At 44.0% G+C, this 24,323-nt stretch overlaps 1 protein-coding gene across 2 annotated transcripts in view; it reads right to left on the reverse strand.

Annotated features, from left to right (window-relative positions):
- The window catches only part of znf804b (zinc finger protein 804B), a 630,264-nt gene that overhangs the window by 273,244 nt on the left and 332,697 nt on the right, over nucleotides 1-24,323 (reverse strand). Inside the window, exon 1 of one of the 2 annotated variants that reach the window (XM_078538459.1) lies at nucleotides 5,715-5,879. The exons of the other annotated variant lie outside the window; for it this stretch is intronic. The gene's annotated coding sequence lies outside the window, so the exon portion shown is untranslated. Of the gene's footprint in view, nucleotides 1-5,714; nucleotides 5,880-24,323 lie in introns of those variants that run through there. 2 annotated transcript variants of the gene reach the window in all.

Here is a 24,323-nt window from a genome sequence, read left to right on the forward strand (position 1 = left end):
GAACAGAGGGTGGGGTCAGGGGCATGGAGGAGTGAAATGGGTAGAGCCTGGTGTCCTGGAGGTGGTGGTGGGGGTTGGGGGGGGGTGCGGTGTGGTGAGGACAGTCAGCAGTCAGTCAAGGTAAGAAAATGAGGGGCCTAAAGGGTGGTATCAATACTGTCCAAATGTGTGTCCATCTCAGGCTGTTGGCTGGCAGGGTCCTTACAGGGCTTTGATCTCACGCGCAACATTTCAATTATTCCCACTGAGAGTGATCTCAGACAATGTCCTGTACAATGCAGAGAAGGGAGGGCCAGCTGAGCCTGCAAGTTCAGCCATGTCCCACAGAGTGGTGAGTAGGACACTAATATGAACATCCAATAAAGAGTTAATGCAAAAACAGAACACTGTCTCTTCCAAAATAAAGGAAATGTCCCTAACTCCCCTGTAACCATCAATTTGTGCCAACCATGATGCATGCCAGTGCCTAAGCTAGTCTAGAATAATAATCTTGTTCACATGAATAAAGTGAAACCTATGTAATGTGAAATAATTACAAGTGAAATTTAATTTTGAAAAACACCCATATGCTCCCAAGTCTTATGTTAATGGCAACGGGGTTGGGAAGTTGTGGCCATGGTGCACGGAGGCTCTTTAATAGGCTACCCGTAGATGCTGCATTGTCAGCTGATGCTGGGTTTCACCAATAAACAGCTTCCCCTGCCGCTAAATTGAACGTGTTTTACATACATGCTGGCACTTAGAATGTTAATTATGATTGCGTGGGAAATGGCAAAAAGAGAGAAAGCAGAAGTGGCGCTCAGTTCTAGTTATGACATAGGGAATGGCATGCTGTTGACAAAATTGCAGCCACAATCGCCAACTAAAACCTACAGATGCTCTCTGCAATATTTAGCTTTTCATTCTTTAAACCTTCTAATTTCATATATTTTTACACAAGAGATTTTTGGAAACGGGAAAACTATTAGGCCCAATAAATCCATTACTTTCTGTTAGATTGTAATCTCAATGTACCAACTGTCTCAGCATATCTCTAAAACTTCTATTCTACTTGTTTTAATAGTTTTTTTGATATCTTGTACTATGCTGTATTAACTGTGTTACCCTTTTAGAAGAAAATACTTCTCCTGGCTTTCCTTCATGGTTGAACCCTTCACACTAGTGAAGCGCTCAGCTGGAATAGGAGTGCATAGTTTCAGTGGAACAGGCAGCAACAACATTGAGATGATGAGCCAAATGGCTACCTTGTGTGCATTAATTTTTATGATTCTGTAAACAATTTGCCTGAATCAACATTTCCAATCACCTTTATAAATGTGAAAGCTTTAACAAGAGTACTTTAAAGTCTACTATGTTCTGAGGAGGACAAACAAAACTTTCCTCAATCTTTCCTCATAATTCACAATCTAAAATTACATTCATTTTAACTGTAGGACGTACTGACAACAGACAGATATTTCAGACCCACAGGATGCACAATGGCACAATTCTAAAGAAAAGCAGCTGAATGGATTAGCCCTGAACTCCAAATAATCTGGGGCAAGTGACATATAATTATTGACATCACCAGATTTGTCCTGGTAAATACAAATCAGAACTAAATCAAATATTAAGCAATCATTCCAATTACACACAACGGCTATCTGCTTGGAACAATCCATGGAACCATAGAAAAGTTACAGTGCTGAAAGAAGCCATTCAGCCCATTGTGCCTGTGTCAGCCAAAAAGACAAAAAAGAAACTAGCCGCTCATTTTAATCCCACTTTCCATCACCTGATTTGTAGCCATGCAGGTTACAGCACCTCAGATGTAGATCCAGGTACCTTTTAAATGAGCTGAGCGTTTCAACCTCAACCACCAACTTAGGCAGTGAATTCCAGACACTCACCACCCTCTGGGTGAAAATGTTTTTCTTCATGTCCCCTCTAATCCTTTTCCCAATCATCTTAAATCCATGCCCCCTGGTAATTGACCCCTCAGCTAGGGGAAACAAGTCTTTCCTGTCTCCCCCATCTAGGCCCCTCATAATTTTGTACACCTCAATTAGGTCACTCCTTAGCCTCCCCTTTCCAAGGAAAACCACCCCAGCCTATCCAATCTCTCCTCATAGCTGCAATTTTCAAGCCCTGGCAACATTCTTGTAGATCTCCTCTACACTCTCTCCAGAGCAATTATGTCCTTCCTGTAATGTGGTGGCCAGAACTGTACACAAAATTCCAGCTGTGGTTTAACCAACATTTTTACCTCGCCCAATAAAGAAAAGCATTCCATATGCTTTCTTGACCACCTTAACCACCTGTCCTGCCACCTTCAAGGACCTGTGGACATGCACTCCAAGGTCTCTCATTTCCTCAACCCCTCTCAATAACTTCCCGTTTATTGAATATTCCCTTGCTTTGTTTGCACTCTCCAAATGTATTACCTCACATTTATCCAGATCGAATTCCATTTCCACATTCTCCGCCCACTCAACCAAATCATTGATATCATTTTGGACTCGACAGCTATCCTCTTTACTATCAACTACAGGGCCAATTTTTGTGTCATCTGCAAATTTCACAATCATGCCTCTCGCGTTTAGGTCTAAATCATTAATGTATACAACAAACAGCAAGGGCCCTAACACTGAGCCCTGTGGAACATCACTGGAAACTGTTTTCCATTCGCAAAAACATCCATCAACCATTACCCTTTGATTCCTGTCACTGAGCTAGTTTTGGATCCAACCCTGTATCTCATGAGATCTCACTTTCCTGACCAGTCTGCCAGATGGGACCTTGTCAAAGGCCTTACTGATAGCCATGTAGACAACATCCACTGCACTATCCTCATCAATCCTCCTTTTAACTTCCTCAAAAGGTTCTATTAAGTTAGTAAGATACAATCTCCCCCTAAAAAAACTATTCTGACAATCCCTGAGTAATCTGTGCCTTTCTAAGTGACAGTTTATCCTGTCTCTCAGAATTGTTTCCAATAATTTGCCTACTACTGAAGTCAAACTGATCAGCCTATAATTTTATGGCCTATCCCTCACACCCTTTTTAAATAATGCTCCAATGTTCACAGACCTCCAATCCTCTGAGACCACACCTGCATCTAGTGCAGATTGGAAAATTATCCTCAGAGCATCCACTATTACCTCCCTGGCTTCCTTCAACAGCCTGGAATACAATTCATCTGGCCCTGGTGACTTATCCACCTTCAAGGATGCCAGTCCCTCCAGAACTTCCTCTCTCACTATGCTTATTGTATCTAATATTTCACACTATTCCTCTATAACTAGAATGTCTGCATCATCTCTCTCCTTAGTGAAGACAGAGACAAAGTATTCATTGAGAACCCTGTCCACATCTTCTGCAGCAATCCACAAGTTACCATGTACATCTCTGAGATGCCCTACCTTTTCCTTAGTTATTCTCTTGCTCTTAATGAACTGGTCAAACATCTCAGGATTTTCTTTGATTTTACCTGCCAATATTTTTTTGTATCCTCTCTTTTTTATTCCTAATTTCCATTTTTATTTCACCCCTGTACTTTCTATACTCCTCTAAGCTTTCTACAGTATTAAGTCTTTTGTGACTGTCATAAGCTTTCTTTCTCTGCTTTATCCTGACCTGTATGCTTATGGATAACCAGGGGGCTCTAGATTTGATAGTACCACCCTTTTTCTTTGTGGGGCCATGTCCACACTGTGCCTGTAGAATCTTGCCTTTGAATACTTCCCACTGATTTGACTCAGTTTTTCCTTCTAATACCTGTATCCAGTCCACTGTCGCCAGCTCACCTCTCGAACTTTGTAAAATTTGTCCTCCCCAATTTAGAACTTTTACTCCTATTCTATCTTCATCCTTTTCCATAATGATGCTAAATCTAACTATATTATGGTCACTATCTCCAAAATGGTCCCCCGCTGCTACTTCATCCACTTGCCCAGCTTCGTTTCTTAAGACTAAATTTAGAATTGTGGCCGCAATCCTTTAACCATGATTACCATTTACAAAAAACACCCAGGGTGTTTTATATGTTGGCGCTGGAATTCTGATGATTTTCTTTAGGTTCTGCCATATCCAGTTTCCTCATTGACTCAAGGCATCAAAATTTTGGCTTCCTCTTACAAGACAAATGACAAGCAGCGGATGGGAATTCCCTCAGCCAGGAGTTTCTGCTCATGATCCAATTGGGAGTCACCATTTTCATGATGACTGGTACACTGAGTTAAAGTATCACAGACTTTGTAAGCACATATTTGGGCACCATTGGCGGGGTTTAGGCCTGGCAAGGTACATGGATGCCTGAAATGCGCTATTTTATTTTTTTGAATATTGGCCCTTCTCGGGGGCTAAAGAGTCACTGGTCGAGGTCAGAGGCCACATACCCCACTCATGAACAAGTTGGTAATAATCTTTCATGTTCACGTATAGGCAGCACCTGAAGCGATGCTTGGGCCCATGCAAATCAGGTGCCTGCCCATCCACTGACCACACAATCTCAATCGAACACTGCCAGGTATGATATCAAGCTGGATGAATTGTGGGGCCAATGTATCTCAGTATTTTCCTCTTCAAAAGCATATTCAAATTATACTTGGCTCACAGAAGTTTCTTATTCAAGTTGTAAACCATAATGAAAATCTGCAGACTGTGCAAGTTATAATAAGGTCATCTATCATGAACTGTAACATATTAATGCTGTAGCAATTCAGTCCTGATTGAAAGTGAATTCATAAAATACAACAGGACACATGTAATTAGCAGAAAGTAGGAATCATTTTGTAGTCTTATCGGTTCAGTGACCCATACAAATAAAGACAGGAAAACTGTAAGATCACGCTGAAATAAAACTAGATGGTGTCATATTGTGGGTCACTGCATTTCACCCTGGAGACTAGTTGGGCGATAGTTAAAGGTTCACTGTGAGAATGATGAGCTTTTTGACTACTGACTACAAGAGCTGCATGCAAAATGGCTTTGACTTTTAAAATTTCATGTTCAGAGTCAACCAAATGTATCAGCGTTTGAATATAAAATTGTCCGGCTGTGACTTTAATTATCAAATATAAAAAAAAACATAGCCTTCATTAACCGAGTTTGAGTGTGTGTCAGGAGTTTGGTGGATTGAGCTGCTCGAGCTGCCTACATCAAGTTACTGATGAGGGGCCAGAACCAATACAAAGGTGTGGCCTCGTCTGAGTGTCATTGTCATGTTGCCCACAGGTTTGCAATTCATTGGGCAGTCTGCAAATTTTAGGGGTGGGATTTTGCATCCTTGTCTATTGAAAGAGTGCTTGCAACTTTTAAAGCAAGGTATCATATTTATCCCAGGAAAGGAACAATTTGGTGACTCAGACTTGTCACAATCAAGAGCTCTGAGGTTCAGTGATGTAGTAATGGAGATTCTGGTGGAGCAAGTGAGAATCTACAAACAGGTCTTCTTCCCCTGTTGTGGCACAAAGATGTCCAGACAAACACAGCCATGGAGTGAAGTGTCAGAAAAATGTGTATATTTGAAGTATTACCCAGCTCATGGATGCAATGCCAGTTCAATATTCTTACTTGGAAAGCAAAGGTGAGAATGATGTTTTCATGAGACCTTGCCACAGCACTTAAACCTTCCCCCATCACATCAAACACTTCTCTCCCAGCTTCACATGTTTCTCCTTCAACCACAAGGAGAAAATTCACTAATCCCCTCCTCATTGCAATCTCACACTCACCTCTTGTTACTGCCCACATACCAAGCACAAGCAGCATTCTGCTTTTAACTGGTAGAAACTGCAAAGCTTTTCACTTCTCTGTCCACTGTTTTGCCATTTTGCACTCAATCCCACAACCACCGCCCAATCCTGCTTGACACTGGCTGCTTCTCCAGCATTCACACTACAGGAAGCCATGTCACACATCCAGACGCAATCCTTTACATCAGCCAAACATTAACTCATTCCCTCCCTTTCTGAAGGACAAGTTGGCACACAATAACCTCAAGATTACCAGGGACCAGGTTTTCATAGTCAGAATCAGGACCAAATGGCGGTGGGTCCAGAAAAACTCGCCATCGAGCAACAGGCCAAGAGGTCCCACTTCTGTTTCCGCTGTCAGCAATTTTCACAAGGGTGGAGGAGGGACTAGGCACTGGATTGCCTCTTAAGGAGGCAATTGACAGCATTGTAGGCTCATTGACAGCCCTTCTCTGTTAAATTGTTTAATTTTCAGGGAGGCTGCTCGACTTTAGCTGCTGTTGGGCTTTACAGCAGCTGCATGGAAGCACAAACCATGGATTGGACACAGGAAGAGTTTAACACGTAAGTAAAATGGTTTGGCCCCATTAGCGTGAGTTGCAGCTGTGTTCAGTAAGGTGGATCATAACAGTGATCGATAGATGTAACTACACATTAAACAATGTGTTTGCCAGATTGTTACTTTTGCCAGGCTGTCAAGTAAAAGATCAACATTATAAATGTGGAAAAGTCTTCTGACAAGTTAAAAAGCTCATCCAATGGATAAAAAGGTAGAGGTTATTGCACACTATTGGAAGGGTAGTCTAGTATGATTGCCAAGTGTAAATTTTATATTTTTCCCATTACTTTTATGCTTTCACTTCAGATATCCACTAAGATAGCAATTGAGAGGTCAGTTTGTTTACCTGGGGAATTTTATGGACTCTTGGCTGCAATCCAACTACCCAATCATTTTGGAAATACTTGACTCTGCTTACACAACTGGTTTGAAGAGCCTGTTTGTTTACGAAGAATTTTATGGGCTATACAAGGGCTTCCAACTGTTATAATAGAGCTTGTGAGTTATATTCATAAAGTGGATAATGGGTGAGGGTGAGGAGGTGAGAGGTATGGGGTGAGGGAAGCCAGGATGAAGGGGGTTTAAATTGATTAGAAAGTTTAAATTTATGTTGATTGTGAGGTTTTCCCGATACAACTCAAGCTTTGCTGCTGATTCTACTAGAAGAACTGGGCAAATAATTTTTGTGAACAGAGGCAGGCCTTTTAACCTGGCCACTCCAGCATCATCCCATTTCCGGCAGCAGACCCTTTTCAGACCAACTCAGACCATGGCTCCAGGAAAATCCCATTTTCCAGCAGACTGGTGGTGGAGGCAGGATCGGGATGGCAGAATTAGTCCCATCACTTGATTCCCACATCAGAGATGAAAATCTGGCCCCAAGACTCTGCAGATCTTGGACACCAGCAGGAGGAGCACTGGGGACAGTGAGGCTGGAAGCCACAGACATCAGGGTGTCCGGCTTTTCTTCTCACCTCAAGCAACCACATAAACAGGCAGCATGGCCAACTGGTGTTGCAGAGCACTGCCACTCATCTGCAGCTTCCTAAACTTTCCTTGTTATGTTTCCATTTTTCTATATCCATCCAATAACTCGAGGCATGTGGGGGGGGTGGGGGGGCGCGGTTCATTCTAGGCCGGTCAGGAAAGGTGAATGCAGTTTCCCTACATCCCGCTGTGCACATCACCCCATCCTCTTATTCTGCCTTCTCAAGCTACTCCATCACATCACTCCTCATACGCACTTACCTTGCAGATCCATTCGACCCTCTCTGTGAAATTACTTCCTCGCACCCCCATCAATCCATTCACTACTGATACTCACCCTCATCCTTATGTAATTTCTTGCCTCTCCCTGATATTTACCCTCAACAAATGTTCTACATCCATTGACTGAGCACATGCCATTGCACTCACTCATAGGACTGCTCTTTCCCTCCTTGCAGGAAAGAGAGCACAGAACACCAGGGAGAGACAGAGAAGTGGAGATGACCCTTCAGCCAGCCAGTGCCAGGGGGCGAAATCATGGTCTTTGGTGCTTCTCCTGTTTCTGTAACCCTGATTCCCCCTCCCCCTTCATCCTTTAACCACTTCCTCCCCCATCATGTCCCCATCACCTACCACCACCCACCCCCATATCCTTTGGGCATCCAGAATTGGAGAATTGGGAACCATAGTCACAGTGGGGTTGAAATGTTTCATATAGGCTCAGCAAAATTTCTTGACTTCGTATTCTATGCCTCTATTTATAAAGCCCATTGAAAGCTCAGATTTCAGTATGATACATTTTACAACCATGGCTTTGTCAGACAATTACTACACAACTTTGTTGCAACCAGCTGGGCTTCTTTGAACTGGCCCTATGCAATATCTGGACAGCAACATCAAAAAAGACTTGAACCTCACAAGCATCACAAACAACAATCCCATGTAAAAATGGGAATATCTTGAATTAACAGGGCATATTTTATGGGCGAATGACTCCTGGTTTCACTTCCAAGTTTAAATATGGCAAAACCTTCTAGTAGATTCACATCAACCTATTCATCTGCAATCATGTGTTATTTTTATCCACACAAGTGGGCTTTGTTAACAGAAAAATTACACTTTGCATTGAGTGATAAATATTTTCTTTTTAAATTGAAACAGACCACACTTACAAATGCCCAGCATGGAGTATATAATAGGTGAGCAAAGTAGTACAGATGCTGGAAATCTGAAATGTAAACATAAAACGCTAGAAATAGCCCAGGCAGCATATGTGGAGAAAGAAACAGAGGCAATACTTCAGGTCCACAATCAGTTCCTAGTTCTGACAAAGGGTCACTGGCCTCTGTTTCTCTCTGCATAGATGGTGCCAGGCTTGCTGAACATTTCCAACACTTCCTGTTTCTATTGGGGCAAAAATAACCCTTTTTGCCAGCTCTCCAAAAGCAATCAGACTTCTTGTGAGCCTTTCATTCCTCTTCAGCAAGAAACTCAGCAGCTGTTGCCTGAGATCTGGTTTGGCACAACTTTAAACATACATTTCAAAAAAGTTAAGGTATGAGGAAAACTTAAGCAACTTGCTAAGCAAAAAATATCAATGTCAAAACAATAAATCGATAATTTTAAAAATGAGTAAGTAATAAAAATGACCATTAAAATGATCCAAGTGGCAGAGCTAACTAATAAAATGTTCTTTGCCTTTTTGTTTAAGAAGCAGAACTAGCGAGAGATAGGCTAGGCCCTAAGTCCTGGTCACCAGGGAAGGGGGAGGGAACTGGGGCTGAGCTAAGGAATTGAGCTTAACTCACATCACCCTTGCGTTCACCACTGGTGGTGCAAATCCGAGCTGGCCTAGATGGAATTCATATGAAAATTGGGGTCAGAAGTGGGTTGCTTTTCAGCCTGGGGTTTCCTCCTCTCCCATCCGATATATGGATAGGTTTTTGGGGAGGGAAGGGGAAGGGGAAGGGGAGGGTGTGTGTGTGTGTGTGTGTGTCCACACCGTGTCTGTGTGTGTGTGTGTGTCCAGCTCACTTACAGTCTCAAGGTTCACTCACTCTCTCACACACACTCACTCACTCTCACATACACACTCTCACACACACTCACTCCTCTCACACACACACTCACTCCTCTCACACACACACTCACTCACTCTCACATACAGTCACTCACACACAGTCACTCACTTTCACACACTCACTCATCTCACACACACTCACTCACTCTCAAACTCACTCACTGCAGCTTTAGTGAAAAAGCCCAAACTTCTCATGTTTCTCTTCCTAACTCTGCCTCCTTGTCCTTCAGTAGTGAACCTACAATACACATTTTCGATTACTTTTATATTCTTTCTATTTGAGGGTGCTCAAAACTACATGGTAATCCCAAGTACCCAGTCTAATTATGGCCCTGTGAAATTCCAATGTTACCTCCTTTCTTTTGCGTTCTGTACTTCTAGAAACACCAAGGGAAGAATTCTCGCCCCATCGGGGGGAGGGAAATTCAGGAGTGGGCACGTGCGGGAGCGCCTTCGATCGGCGCACAAAAGAGCGCACTCATCTCCCTGAGGCAAAGTGCTGCTTAGGGAGATCGGCGCCAAATTCAAAAATGGTACATGTAGAGAAATGAACTTTCCCTGACATGTCCCCTCATGTGACACTGTCATATGAGTTGGGACATATCCATCACTTTTAATTAAACTTTTATTACATTTTTAAAAACCTACATGAAACCTCATCCCACCTATGGATGAGGTTTCATGCTATTTCTGAAGCCCGCCAGGGCTCCTGGCCTGCCCGCCAACCTTAAGGTTGGATGGGCAGGTCCATTAACTAGTCAAATTACTTTTTAAATGGCCTCAATTGGCCGTTGACAGGTTGGTGGGCGCACAACTGATTCGGCTGAGCCCCCGCTGACCTGAAAATTGAAATGACGCGGGGTGACGTCAGGAGTTCCACCCGCCCCACGCTCGCCGTCCTCAATATCCTGCCCCAGGAGTTCATTTATCTATTTTTATGCCCTGTGTACTTGTAATCCATCCTTTTAAGAACCTGTATATCTGCAGAATAAGATTCCTCTACTCCACTTAACGTCTTACATTTTTGAGGTCTGTATTTCCTTTCCCTGTTCCTACTTCCAAAATCTATCACTTCGCATTTTTTTACATTGAACTGCATCTGTCCAATCTCTGATGCTTTCTTTATCCCAGTAGTCTATGTCCTGTTATGGCCATTCACAACTGGTATTCACGCACTCACCTTCGGACCTGGGAGGTTTAGAGATTAAAATCACAGGAGTTTGGGGTGGCTGAGAAGGTGGCAAGACGTGCATGTACTGCTTCCCCAAACCTCGCTGCCGCTTCTCTTAGCCTCCCTTCTTGACGCCTGTAGTGTAGTCCTTTAGTGGGCCAGTGCCTGCGTGAGATGGTGAGAGAATGGCCAAGGGCAGACTACTTCACCAAGAATGCACCCTGGCATTCAAAACAAATGGCCACACAGGCTTGGGCTCCCACTCCAGGACAAGCAGTTCTTGGCCGCTGGGACTTTGTCTCAGAGCGGAGCACCCACTACGTGCTTGTTTGCGAGCACACTGAGGCATGAGGTGGCCACGGGCCCTGGTGATTAGCACAGTGTGCAGCCTGCTCTCCCAGACCCTGCAACCACCTCACAGCTCACCAGTGCAGAGGCACTGAAGATCAGTGGCGTCCTGATCTGCCTGGCCATTGTGGGCGGGGAAATGGGGACTTCCCAGCTACCTGGTTACACAGTTAAATATCAGACAGCTTCATGTCACATGGCATTGAGTCATACTGACTTGATTTCAACAGTGAGTGAGATATGATCATGGGGAGTTACATTTTAAACTTGCTAGCATTTATTCATGTCCTTCATCTCCTAGAGGGTCTTCATATGTGCAACAGGTATCAGTGTAGATTGCAAACAATGATTCCTCAGTAGCGCTCAATCATTCTGAATGTGCACAGTCACAGGTCTCGTGCAGACCATACACCAGCTCAGATACTCACACTTTGGTGGGACCAGTAAGTCAGATAGTTAGGTTTTCCCCTGATGACTCACATTTTACAAGTGAGGAAGAACAGATGGTAGTGGTGGGGGCAGCAGTGGTGAGGCACAGCCCTCTCCAAGCTCTGCTCAGCTGGGCACAGATGGTGTGCCCCAGGAGCCATCAATGAACAGGATAATCATTGAGCAGCAGCAGAGAATATGCAATAAATTGACACACATACTGCAATTGCAGAGGGATTGGGAGAGTCGGTGTCAAGCATGGCTGACATGCACAGCATTGTAATGATGTCTTTTTACATAGAAAGACTGACCAACTCCTAGGAACATCAAACACCACTATCACACAAGTCCATTCAGGCCCTGAGCAAGGGCTTGCAGACTCTGGTTTTCATCTTATATGGATGACTGATACCATAGCCTTGGCTTTGCTGTACACCACTGAGTTGCAGCAGGGAGTTCTCTGGCACAGTCACAGCAATGAAATGATGGTGAAAGGGGACAAAGAACTGGGGACTCCACTCAAAGCACTTCCTCTTCTCAACCTTTACCTTCACTTCAGTCAGTGTCCCATATGTTGCCTTGTGTCCTGAATGGCAGAGTCTGCCCATACAGGTCTGGGGTAACAGTCTATGCTAGGGCTATCATGGGCCCCAAAACCCAAAATAATTTGGCCAAGAAGATCTCAATAGTCAGAGCAGAGATCTGAGCAGCCTGACTCTACCTCTGCTCAAGCATTCTTCAGTGGTCTTGTACCATGTAATAGCACAAGGAAAAGGAAGATTAAAGATTTGTAGTTGGAAAAGAATGCTCACTTGAGTGTCTTAGGCATTGTTTTAAAAGGGCAGGATTTTCTGGCCCCGATACCAGTGGGCATCGCCATGGGCTGGATGGGATAATTTGGAGAACCGTTGACTTTTAACAGCTCTCCAAATTTTCTTGTCCAGCCTGCGACAATGCCCACTGGTGTCAGGGCCAGAAAATCCCATCCAAAACTTCTGTTCTTTTGTAGAATCACATAAATGTTATTTTGTAGCATGTGCCTCCTTGCCCATTCTTGAGTGGTCTTTTAAGTTGTGTTAAAATCAACAGGAAGACATGAATTGACAGCAACCAATGGAGGGATGTGAAAAGGGTGGTTGGCTGTTTGCAGGACTGCTTAGTGTTAGTTGCATTGAGGGAGCTGAGGCTGTTGCGTGTAACTGTGCGCCAGGTCCACTGGGGTGGAATATAAAATAACTTTGTAATAATCAGGGCATCCTTGGCATCAATGACAGCAACATGTGGTGCTGCATCTTCCTCCTCATAATCATCAGTCAATTCAGTAAATGAATGTCATTTTATTATCCATATGGAAATTCATTATGGGGAGAGTTTCTCCCCGTCAGGGGGGCGGGGAGTGTGGGCAGGAGTGGGGGCAGGTGGGTGAGCAGCCAATCGCCGCCCATGATCGGCTGCGTGCCGCCATTTTATGTGGGTGGGCCAATTAAGGCACACCCAGCGTGACACGCACCTGGAAGTGCTGAGCGCTCCCTGTGCAGGCGGGGGGTGTCGGCTGAGTCAAGGCCTGCGCGAAAGAGCGCAGAAATCTCCCTGAGGCACAGAGCTGCCTCAGGGAGATCAGTTTGAGTTTCCAAAATTTTAATAAAGAAATTTTAAATTTTAGGACATGTCCCCTCATATGAAAGTGCAACATGAGTTGGGACATGTCTATGAATTTTAATGAAAATCTTTATTTCACTTATAAATCATTCATGAAACCTCACCCCGCCCATGGATGAGGTTTCACGAAAAATGCGATGGCCGCCTGGGCTCTTCGCCTGCCCGCCAACCTTAAGGTTGGACAGGCAGCTATGTTAAGTGGTTTAATTAGTTTTTAAATGGCCTTAATAGGCCTTTGACAGTTCGGCGGGTGCGCAGCTGACTCCGGTGAGCGCCCGGTGAAGTGAAAATCGGAATGACGCGTGGTGACATCGGGACGCACACCCGACGTCACTGCGTGTCATTTTACACGTCGACGAGCAGGCCCCGCCCCCGCTTACCGAGCCGAAGATTCTGCCCTTTGGGTAACATTACTCGTTTGTTAAAAAATTGCATATAAATTAATAGTCATAATAAAAGAAAGAAAATTACCCTATCAAAGAGATGTAATGCTAATTAAATATGTATTAAAAAATCTATTCCATTGCATTAAAGTAATCAGTTAGCGAGTCCCACTCCTGTTAAAAGTTCTTATAGAGAAGGGCACAAATGAATTCAGGAACTGATTTCACCCCGCACCTCTCTCCTCCTGGGAATCATCTGAAGAGATTCTGTGCTCTATGCCTTGACCCTCTTGCACCTCCAAACCTTGTTGTTGAGCAATGTTGTAAAGAGTGCAGCACACTACAACCATTCTGGCTCATGTATATTGAAGGGCATCTTCAGATCTGTCTATTCACATGAAACATATCTTCATCATGCTGTTGGCTTGTTCAATGACATATCTGGTGGTGAAGTTGCATTGATCGTAATGCTCTGCGGATTTATTGGTCAGGTTTCTGATAGGTGTCATCAGTTAAGTTTGAAATCGTTATCCATTACTTGTAGCAGCCACTTGTTAATTCTGCTTCCAGGTGTGAAGACGCCACACAGGGTAAATAGAGTAGACTGTGTAGAATCAGAGAAGATAGACTGGGTAGACTCAGATAAGGTAGACTGGTACAGGATGAAAGCATCATGGCAGCTGCCCAGAAATCCTGTGGGCACCTGCACAAAGATCTTCTTGTGGCTGTACATCACAAAGCTGCACTTTGGTGGGATGACCAGGGCAGTTGACAGATACTCCTGGATGATCTGGGGCTCCTGAATTGCCACATGTGTGCAGTCATTGTCACACCGCACCTATGAGAATCCTGCCGGAGCCACAAATTCGAGACCCCATCTATTTTGACTGACATCTTTGCAGGCAAAGCTGGCATAATTGGCATCCTGGAAAACAAGCCATCAGTCACCTGTCTTATGGGATGCCAACTGCGAGATCCTGCAAATGTCTCTGGCAGAGCCCTGGAATGATCCAAAGGTAAAAGAATTGAGGGTGATGTCGACTTTTGACAGCCAATCATAAAGTATAGCCACCAAGTCCAGCAGGAATCAGGACTTCTACTGATAGACTGGAGTTATCTGGGTCAGCAACCTAAACCTCCTGAAACACTGCTTTTTTAACATGTCGAAGAAGCTTAATCTCTTTCTGTAGCCCCTGTCTGGTAGATATGTCTTCCTGTGAGCTGAACCTCTCTGTTACTACCTTCTCTCCAGTGCAGCTACAGGCCTGTGACCAGCAGACTGCTGCTGCTGCTGCTCCTGTTGCTGATTGTCTTGTTCCTCATCTGAGATCCAGCATAAGTGGATCTGACTGACCAAACTTCCGAAGTGTAGAAAGTCAATTCTCAAAATTACTGTGAACACCTTTCCCACTAGCAGGTAGGAAAGCAGCTGTGAGTACTGAGCGTTTAGTGCTATATTTCTCTGAAATTGATTTACCCCTTAACTGCTGCCGTGTTCTCTCCTTGTTTTCACTGGCAAGTTCCATGAAGCCCGGCAAATCCATGAACCCAAGCTTGGATACAAAAATGTAGGTCAACATTGCTTTAATTGAGCGACTAACATTAATTGCCAAGCCCCCTCTCCCAAGGGGGTGACACACAGCAATCAAATGAGCTGGAGTGAAACCTAAAAGTCAGCAGGTTAAAGCTAACTTCCTGAAGCGCTGCCAATTTCATCAGCTTGAAACCACACACTCCTCCATATTAAAATTCCCCAGCATGTGTATTTCAGATTCAATTCATAAAGTACAGCTTCAAAGTTTTAATATTTACATTGACTACCTTTCCCCATTCCCTTAATAAGTTGCTGAGCAATCATCATCTTTCTCTGCCTTGCACTTTCTTGGATACAACCTATATGCCTCACAGATCTATGTTCTTTGGTGTGACACCTTTACTGATCTACAAAGATAATGTACATCAAGTATTATTGATGCTGATTAATATTTTGGAGGTGAATATTTTATTACCATAGGCTTTAATTTGCCTTTCCAAAACTAAAATAAACAATCAATATATGATGATAGAGAATGTGTCTGATTTTATGACCAATGCAGAAAAAAATCAAAATGATATCAGGTTGAAGGCGCTTAAGTATAAAAATAGAGACAAAGGAATAGCGATGGCTCAGGTGAATCATCTTTCCTTTACTGAATAAATAATGGTCTTTTATAACCTCAAGAATTAAAAGGAAAACCAGGCATTGAGTGTAATCTCAGACAGTGTCAAAATGTTTCATCATGCATTTTAAGTCCAATTTGAAGTCAGCTGCCAAGCTATCGCTTGCACTTTCTTCCTCATCTCTGATATTACAAGGAGCCAATTTTTCAGTAAGATTTAGTTTGCCATCCCCCAGTCAGTGTTGCCTCTATAAAGCCCACCAGGTTGGCCAAGACTGAGTTATTGCTTTTCTGTCAGCACCTGCCATTCAAACTGATGAAAAATTCTATAATTGTCACAGCTATTACAGCTCTTCAAAGAGCTATACAGACTGAGTCAATTTTGAAACTCATCAGATTACATAAAGGGAAAAAAAAAGACTTAATGCAGCAGAGGCATGTAGCCAAAATGACTATAGTGCTTTCACTGGCATCTCAGTAACAGATTTGTGCTTTATCTTATTTCCCCTTTCTGACCTCAAATGACATATTTGTTATGCACATTTCTAAATTACATACTCGAAGAAGTTGTCTTCACTGACACAAACTGATCAAAGAATAATGATATAAAGAGCTCTAATGTGTTTCTAATCTCACTACTTAACAAAGATTTTTTTTAAAATGTGGTAAAACTTACTGAGACTGAAATCTGGAGGGGAAGAAAGGATGCTCCCTAGTGTAACCATGGTTTGCAACCATCCAGGACCTCTGCTGCTGATCCTGCCAAGAGTTGTGGAGTCATAGGGTTGGTCCCTTAATTTCCGTGCCAATGGCAGATGTCTGATTTACAAGGGATGGAGCTAGCCTTTCCCCAGAGGCTGTAAAAGAACACAAAAGCTGAGAGGAGGAGGCTCCTAGCACATGGTGGAATTGTACTGGAAGGGCCCTACTGCACTGTGGCTCTCACATTGTAATCAAAATAGCCCCTCTACCTGAGTAAGCAAGCATTCCCCTAAGACAGTCCTTGAATCTGAGCGTCAATGCAAACAGTATTTCTCTAAATACTTTGCAAGAAATAAAAGAAAATGAAATAAAAGTGGATGCTATTACATATCAGTTATTGAGTGGTTTAGTTTAAGCTACGTTATTCCACAGTTTGGCATTCTACGGCTCACAAACATGATAATTAACTGCAGTAAAATTAATTGAAAATAATCATTTGCTAATTATCACTTGAAGGTTCAGCGGTTCACACCAATTGAGTGGCCCACAACGTGTCATAACAGTGAATTACTTGAGAGTGAGATTCTCAATGTGACTACCTCAGCAGTCAGTGTAGAGATAGAGTTAGAGTTGAAAGCACACGTATAGTTGCTGCTGAATACATTGTAAATAAACTTAATGTTTCCATCCAAGTAGTGTCAGCAGGCTAAACAGTTAAACAACTCAATGGAGGAGGAGGGTCCACAAATATCCCCATCCTCAATGATGGAGGATCCCAGCACATCAGTGCAAAAGATAAGGCTGAAGCACTTGCTCCAATCTTCAGCCAGAAGTGCCAAGTGGATGATCCATCTCAGCCTCCTTTGGAAGTCCCAGCATCATAGATGCCAGTCTTCAGCCAATCCGATTTACTCCACGTGATATCAAGAAATGGTTGAAGGCACTGCATACTGCAAAGGCTATGGGCCCTGACAATATTTCAGCAATAGTACTGAAGACTTGTGCTCCAGAACTTGCCGCGCCCCTAGCCAAGCTGTTCCAGTACAGCAACAACACTGGCATCTATCCGACTATGGGGAAAATTGCCCAGATATGTCCTGCACACAAAAAGCAGGACAAATCCAACCCAGCCATTTACCACCCCATCAGTCTACTCTCGATCATCAGTAAAGTAATGGAAGGGGTCATCAGCAGTGCTATCAAGCGGCACTTGCTTAGCAATAACTTGCTCACTGAGGTCCAGTTTGGGTTCCGCCAGGGCCAATCAGTTCCTGACCTTATTACAGCCTTGGTTCAAACATTGACAGAAGAGCTGAACTCCCAAGGTGAGGTAAGAGTGACAGCCCTTGACATCAAGGCAGCATTTGACCAAGTGTGGCATCAAGGAGCCCTAGCAAAACTGGAGTCAATGGGAATCAGGGGGAAAGCTCTCCACTGGTTGGAGTCATACCTAGCACAAAGGAAGATGGTTATTGTTACTGGAGGTCAGTCATCTCAGCTTCAGGATGCCACTGCAGGAGTTGTTCAGTGTAGTGTCCTCGGCTCAACCATCTTCAGCTGCTTCATCAATGACCTTCCTTCCATCATAAGGTCAGAAGTCGTAATGTTTGCTGATGATTGCACAGTGTTCAGCACCATTTGTGACTCCTCAGATACTGAAGCAGTCCATGTCCAAATGCATCAAGACCTGGACAATATCCAGGCTTGGGCTGACAAGTGGCAAGTAACTTTCGCCTCACTGAAGTGTCAGGCAATGACCATCTACAACAAGAGAGAATCCAACCATCGTCCCTTGATGTTCAATGGCATTACCATCACTGAATCTCCCACTATCAACATCCTGGGGGTTACCATTGACCAGAAACTGAACTGGACTAGCCATACAAATACTGTGGCTACAAGAGCAGGTCAGAGGCTAGGAATTGTTCGACGAGTAACCCACCTCCTGACTCCCCAAAGCCTGTCCACCATCTACAAGGCACAAAGTCAGGAGTTTGATGGAATACTCCCCACTTACCTGGATGAGTGCAGCTCCCACAACACTCAAGAAGCTTAACACCGTGCAGGACAAATCAGTCCGTTTGATTGGCACCACATCCACAAACACTCAACCCCTCCACCACCGACACACGGTAGCAGCAGTGTGTACCATCTACAAGATGCACTGCAGGAATTCACCAAGTCTCCTTCGACATCACCTGGCAAACCCATGACCAATATCATCTAGAAGGACAAGGACAGCAGATAGATGGGAACACCACCACCCGGAAGTCCCCTCCAAGCCACTCACCATCCTGACTTGGAAAAATATCACCGTTCCTTCACTGTCGCTGGGTCAAAACGCTGGAACTTGCTTCCTAACAGCACTGTGGGTGTACCTACACCACATGGATTGCAGTGGTTCAAGAAGGCAGCTCACCACCACCTTCTCAAGGGCAATTAGGGATGGGCAATAAATACTGGTCCAGCTAGCGAAGCCCACATCCTCTGAATGAATTTAAAAAAAGGTCAACTCTATCATCAATAGTAGCAACTCGGCCACCCTTATAATAAACTGGCAACAAGGATAACGCAGGATTGAACATAAGGAACCAAGTTAGAAAGAAATCGACACTGTACCTCGCCCAGTGATTGTAACTAGCAGGCCCCGTTAGAATCAAAGAAGTAATCCTCTCTCAAAATGCTGCAATTTGTGGGAATTGATCCTTTTGAAAAAGCCACAGGCAATTGCTTTCAATTCATAGAACATCTCATGTTCTTTTTCAAGCGAATGAGATTACGGGGGAAGAGAAGAGGCGAGTGATCCTCTTAAGTACTTGTGGAAGCAAAACCTACAGTCTGATTCAAAGTATGATGGCACCCAGTGCCTCAGACTCGAAGAATTTTGATGAATTGGTGGACCTCGTGAAAGGTAATTTTCAGCCAAAACCCTCGGTCGCAATGCAGAGGTTCAGGCTTAATTTGTGAAATAGAGCCCCATGTGATACAATTGCATGCTATGTGGCAAATTTGAAGAAGCTAACAGAACATTGTGAGTTTGGTATGACTCTAAACGACATGGTCAGAGATCGTTTAGTGTGTGGTGTGAATGAGGAATCTATTCAGAAAATATTATTGTCCAAAGCGAATCTGGATTTTAAGAAGGCGCTAGAGATAGTGCTGGCCATGGAAGGCGTAGTAAGAGATTCAAAAGCAATACAGGGTCCGCTAAATGGTGCCGTCCTCCACATTGGGCAGGAAACCCCAGCCGAAAAGAGCGCAAAAATGCAAGACTCTGCCGAGAAATGGGAAACAGCCCCCGCTAGCCAAAGAATAAAGAAAAATAACCTAGCAGAGAAAATGAGAAATAATTTTAATAGAGGTGGAAACGAAGTCTTTTCACGATTGGCAGTTTAAAAAAATCGAATGCTACTATTGTCACAGAAATGAACATATGATGAGACAGTGCAAGGAAAGATTCAAGCAGGCTTGTAAACAAAAGAAGAAGCCCAATGAAATCTACAATATAGAAAAGCCTGAAACAACAGCAAATTCAGACATTTACTCGTTGTTTAATCTGAAAGTTGGAAAGACAGAACCAATATTTGTCACAGTGAAAGTAAATGGCAAACCTTTTAAAATGGAAGTGGGCACAGGAGCTTCCACTACAGTAATTAGGGAACATACCTTCGGATATCTGAATAATGGTGAACATCAATTCATTTTAGAAGAAACAACTGTCAAGCTCAAAACATATATGGGTGAAGACATTCAAGTAAAAGGCATTATGGAAGCCAGTCGGCACAGCTACCCTTGATAGTGGTAGCATGTGAAGGGCCAAGCCTCCTGGGGCGAAACTGGTTAAAGGAGATTAAGTTAGAATGGGCTGAAATTTTCCAGCTGAGAGCAAGTGGGCCACCAGAGCTACTTTGAAAGTACGCCACATTCTTCAAAGATGAACTTGGGAAAATGCAGGGCCTGCAGGCAAAGATTCATGTGGATCTGGAAACAACGCCTCGCTTCATGAAGGCGAGACAGGTGCCATACGCACTGAGAGAAAAAGTCAACACTGAACTGAACAGACTAGAGAAACTGGGCGTTATACAACCCGTTCAGTTCTCAGAATGGGCAGCACCCATAGTCCCCATCCATAAACCTGACCAAAGCGTCCGAATTTGTGGAGACTATAAACTGACGGTTCATAAAGTGGTTGAGCTAATCAGGCACCTCGTTCCAATAATTGAAGACATGTATGCCAAGCTGGCAGGAGGAACTACCTACACAAAGCATGACATGAGTCAAGTTTATCAACAACTAGAATTGGATAATGCCTCGCGGGAATTTGTCACAATTAATACCCACAAAGGGTTGTACCAATATACATGATTGCCTTTCGGTGTCTCTCCTCAACTTGCACCATCTTTCAGAGAACAATGGAAAGCTTACTGCAGGGACAGCCCCAAGTTGTAGTTTATTTAGACGATGTACTGGTGACAGGATTCACTGAAAAAGAGCATTTGCCAAACTTAGAAGAAGTCTTAAAACATTTCTTGCAAGCTAGAGTGCCTTTAAAAAAAGAAAAGTGCATGTTCCAAATGAGGGAGGTAATCTATTTGGGTCACCGGGTGGATTCACAGGGCCTCCACCCGGTTGAGGAGAAAGTGAGAGCCATAAGAGAAGCACCTGTGCCAAAGAACACCTCAGAGCTCAAATCATTCCTAGGAATGATCAACTATTATGGGCGGTTCTTACCCAATTTGTCTGCAGTGCTGGCCCCCCACTGCATTCTCTACTCAAAAGGAACCAACGTTGGTCTTGGGAGGCGCCCCAGAAAGAAGCTTTCATAAAGGTGAAACAATTGTTGCACTCATCCAATCTATTAGTGCATTATGACCAGACGAAAGAACTGGTGCTGACATGTGACGCATCTCCCTATGGAGTGGGAGCAGTGCTCTTTCATCGGATGGATGACAGCACAGAATGGCCAGTAGGTTATGTAACAAGAATGCTCATCACAGCAGTAAAGGGATACTAGCAGACAGAAAAAGAAGGCCTGTCCATCATCTTTGGTGTCAAGAAATTTCACTAGTACGTACACGGCCACCATTTTACAATTGTTTCAGATCACAAACCATTGCTAGGATTATTTAGCAAGGACAAGGCTATACCACCCATAGCCTCAGCAAGAATACAATGATGAGCTTTCATTCTGGCAGCATACGAATACACTTTCATACATAGACCTGGAAATCAAATCGCAAACGCCGACACCCTTAGTTGTTTGCCTTTACAAGAAAATGATGAGCACGTGCCAGTTCCACAGGAACTTGTTTTACTGTCAAATTACTTATATTCTTTGCCGGTATGCGCTCGACAAATCAGAAACTAGAAAAGTTGAGACCCAGTCCTAACTCAAGTACGAGAACATTCTACATGGTTGGTCACAGGAGCCCATATCTGATTAAATGAAACCGTACTTCAACAGAAGCCAGGATGGCATCTTACTGTGTGGAGCATGAGTGATAGTTCCTCCAAAGGGAAGGGAGCCACTTTTAATTGAACGATACACTGCCCATCCAGGAATTTCCCGAATGAAGACCATAGTATGCAGCTATCTATGGTGGCCTGGGATGGATAGCAAAATAGAAAGTTTAGTAAACAGCTGTGTGCAATGTCAGCAACTGCAAAATTTGCCAGTGACAGCTCCATTACACCCATGGGAGTGGCCAGGTAGACCCTGGGTGCAGCTATACATTGACTACGTTGGGCATCTCCTGGGAACAATGTTTTTTCTCATTGTCGACGCCCATTCGAAATTGTTGGGCGTATAATTGAGAAACTATGTCAGAGTTCTGTCATTCACGGATTACCAGAAGTCGTCGTTTCCGATAACGATACGGCATTTACGATTGCTGAGTTTCAATGGTTTACCAGCCTCAACAGTATTACTCATGTAAAAACTGCACCGTACCACCCTTCCTCAAATGACTGGCTAAAAGGGCAGTTCAAACGTTCAAGGCAGGCATGAAAATACTAACTGGCGATTTGTTGGCAACCAAGATAGCACGCTTTCTTTTGTCATTACAGGACTACCCCTCACACAACAGGTGTCATGCCTGCGGAGTTATTGTTGAAATGCGTCTCAGGATGAGATTGAGCTTAATAATGCTGAATTTAGAGGGGAAGGTTGAAAGGGGTCAGGGAAGCCAGAAAACCGGACTGGCACAGTCGTGAGGGGAAATTTACCGTTGGAGAGTCGGTATACGTGAAAAACTTTGGGGAAGGACCAAAGTGGTTACCGGGTGAAATAAATGCGGTGACTGGGCCTCTATCTTACCATGTGGAGGTGGAAGGCCGGAACATGTGGACCATTTAAGGAAGAGAGAGACAAATCACCAAGATTTGGTTCCACCAGTGACCATGGCCGGGTCTGCATCTCCTTTTGGGGATACTCAACCCAGGCCTGAAACGTCTGAAGTTCCTGTAAGAGTCGAGGATTCAGAACTGCAAGTGCCCACCGAAGCACCTAATATTCAAGCAACTCCAGAAAAGGACGCTCCTGCCAAAGAATCTGAAGTTGTGGAGCTGCAACATTCCACACATATCACTTGAAAAACTGAACTTTTAAATTCTTTGCCCAGTGTAAATATTATGTTGTCTTGAAAAATTTGCACTTGTAAAAATAATATGTAAAGCTGAGTTAAAGGAGGAGGAATGTAGTAATTATGGTTTTATTTACTGTGTAATGTACCTTTAAGAATAATACTTGTTAAGGAAGATCACATGATCTGTTGTAGCTAATAGAAGAGTAGCATGGGCTACCTCAGCAGTCAGTGTAGAGATAGAGTTAGAGTTGAAAGCACACATGTACATATATGACCAATACATGCTTTTGCATAATTAATGAGGCTCCAAGGGCATTCCGGTTGGTGGGGTGGGCACTGCCGAAACTACTTAGTCTCATTTATAGAGAATTCTGCCTGCTGTCTCCCACACACTCACTCTCTCACGCACACACATACATACTCACTCACACACACTCATTCTCTCATGCACACACACTCACACACAAACACACACGCTCACCCTCACACATACTTTCTCACTCAAACGCACACACACACTCACTCTCCTACACACACGCTCGTGCACACACACACACATGCGGACGCACTCACATGCAGATATACTCACTTGCACTCACATACGCGTGCATTCACTCACACGCACGCACACATTATTTGTTGTACTGGACTATGTATTGGGTATTGCTAGATATTTTATTTAATTATTGCTATTTTGATGGAATAATGTAATGACCATAAAAAAAAATCTGTTTCAGTCCCCAAGGAATCGCCATAGGCTTGAAGAGTTAGCACAATTAGTTGACCTGTACACTATTAGTAAACATGTGAATCGGAAAAAAAGGATCAAAACCAGCTTGGGCAGGATATTCCGCGTGGGTGGGAACGGAGGTCGGTGATGTTAAAAATAGGTCCACAGCTAGCGTGCTCAAGGGTTTCATCAAGACAGGGGTAGACGGGCCCTGGCAACCTGCCTGATTCTGCAATGAGGAGAATTAAAATAGTTACTAACATTGAGAACTCGTTGAGAGCCAGTTTTAGAGGTGGGGGAGCATGAGTTGCATGCTGGGCTGGGACAAACCAAGTGCATGGAGGTGACAATATAGGAGGGAGCCAGTCATGGCCACACCATCCAACTAGCTGGGCCCAAAAAGGGAGCGCAGCTGAGAAGGGTCCTCAACCATTGACACACAGGACCATCAGGGTGTACACAGGATGCAGAGAGAGTGGTTCTGCAATCACTTGGGTAGTGTTTGGCATTGTCACCTTCCTGGCATAAGAGAAAGAGTAAGGCTCCCAGACATTATTGGGAGCGGAGCTGACTGCAAGGAAGGCTCGCAGAGTTTGAGTCCAGTGGTGATGAGGAGCATCATCCTTAGCAGCAGAGACATGAGGGGGGCCATGGAGAGGAATGAGGTGGCCGGCAGGGGGGGGGGCGGACAGTAAGGCAATGGATACCATACCCTCAGCATAGAGTCCACCGCCAAAGAAAGAGCTACTTGGACATGTTGGAGAAACAGTGGCCCAGAGGACTGCGGGTAGATGGTC

Source organism: Cetorhinus maximus, chromosome 3 (genome assembly GCF_964194155.1).
Source record: "Cetorhinus maximus chromosome 3, sCetMax3.hap1.1, whole genome shotgun sequence".
Taxonomy (NCBI): Eukaryota; Metazoa; Chordata; class Chondrichthyes; order Lamniformes; family Cetorhinidae; genus Cetorhinus; species Cetorhinus maximus.